The following is a 1634-nucleotide window of genomic DNA, read 5'->3' as shown; positions in this document are numbered from 1 at the left end:
CCTTTAAACAAGAGACTTATGTAGGCCACCAAAAGGAATGGTAAGCAAGAAAAATGTTTTCAATGCTCAAAGGCACCTGACTGTTGTTTTAAGACAGACTTGAAAAATTCTTTGAAATCCTTTAAGTCCCAGTGCTAAGCACTAAATTATGGTGGAAATGCCCAGACATGTCTTACAGGTAGGACCTGCTGAACAGACAGGGCAACAACCATAATGCCTCCACACGGATTTCCATACGTGACCTCAACACAGACAGAAGATACATAGCGGTGGGAGTGTGATATGCCATCACAAAACCATTAACAAGCACACACACCAACTGATGGGATTTGTGCATGCCTCTTCTCTTTGCCAACCCCAGAGATGACCTCTGGAAGTCAATAATGGCCATTAGTCTAGAGTACAGGCAGCACGTCATGGACAGAGACAATACAAAAGTATGCATGGAAATGTTATCATTTCAAGGGCTGAAACAGAGTGGATGAGAAGCAATGCTGCTCCTGTATTGGCACCCCTAAAAGGCTCATCAGCTGGCTGTGTGTGTGCAGGCAGTTTTCAGTGTACTGAGAAGAGGAAAGGGTTAGCATGTAAAGCCAATTTTGGGAAGGTGAAGGCTGGATGAACATTTGCTCTGAACTGATGAAGTTCTTACTTTGTGACACACTTAATACTACTTATCTCGAAATCTTTTTTTCAATCTTTAAGTCAAGTTTTTGTAAGATTTGATTTAATTACAGACACAGGGTTTAATGTGAAGTAATACCTCTGTCTGCTTAAATGATTTGCTTTATCTAAAAGTAGAACCTCCGTAGCACCCAAGTAAAGATTGCTCCTCTCCCTCGTGCAGGCCACTGCCACACAACCCATCATGAACACCAGATCATTAAGCAGAAAACACTCAAATAAATCAGAGCCTTTGGATGGTGACAGGCTCTGCACTTCGGCCATCTTTGGAGATTGTATGCTAATTTTACGCACAGATCTACGCTGGTAAAACCGGCAGTGGGTTGTGTTGTGTTGGACCTGTAAGCATCTCTGATGTGGCGCATCTCGGCTGCGTCGAACGAAATACAGTTAGAGGGATCAGACCGGAAGAGAAGAGATACGGTTTTCAAAATAAAGGTTAGTTTTTTTTCGCTTTGAAGAACTGGGGCGTTCGTCCATCTGCTGATTTCTTCCCAGTGCCACGGATAGTGATGCATCTCCCTGCAGGTTAACACACAGAAGACAAAAGTGCTCACATTGGGATATTTTGTGTATTTGTATAATGTATATATTGTGCCCTATATGAATGATATCTTGCATTATGCTTTTATAACCAATGGAGGACTTCAGACTTCTCAGTCTATTTGGACTCCTTAAGGGAGGAGTATAGCCGTAGCTACACATACACAGAAAATAAATATAAATAAAATAGTAAAGGGTGACAGCAAGTTGAACAACGAATAAAACTATATCTATACATTTTTCTTCATTTGTTTGTTTGTGCATAAGTCACCGATATAGACTATGGCGTACCTACAGGTCTTTAGTAGTCCGATAGCCACATGGTCATGCTTGAGGAGCTCAGACAGCATAAAGCTGCAGTGCATCACTAAATTCACATTTATAGACTAATGTTAAGAGTGGTCTTT

The sequence above is a fragment of the Perca fluviatilis genome, chromosome 16 (genome assembly GCF_010015445.1).
Source record: "Perca fluviatilis chromosome 16, GENO_Pfluv_1.0, whole genome shotgun sequence".
Lineage (NCBI taxonomy): Eukaryota > Metazoa > Chordata > Actinopteri > Perciformes > Percidae > Perca > Perca fluviatilis.
Note: the sequence above shows the minus strand (reverse complement) of the source record.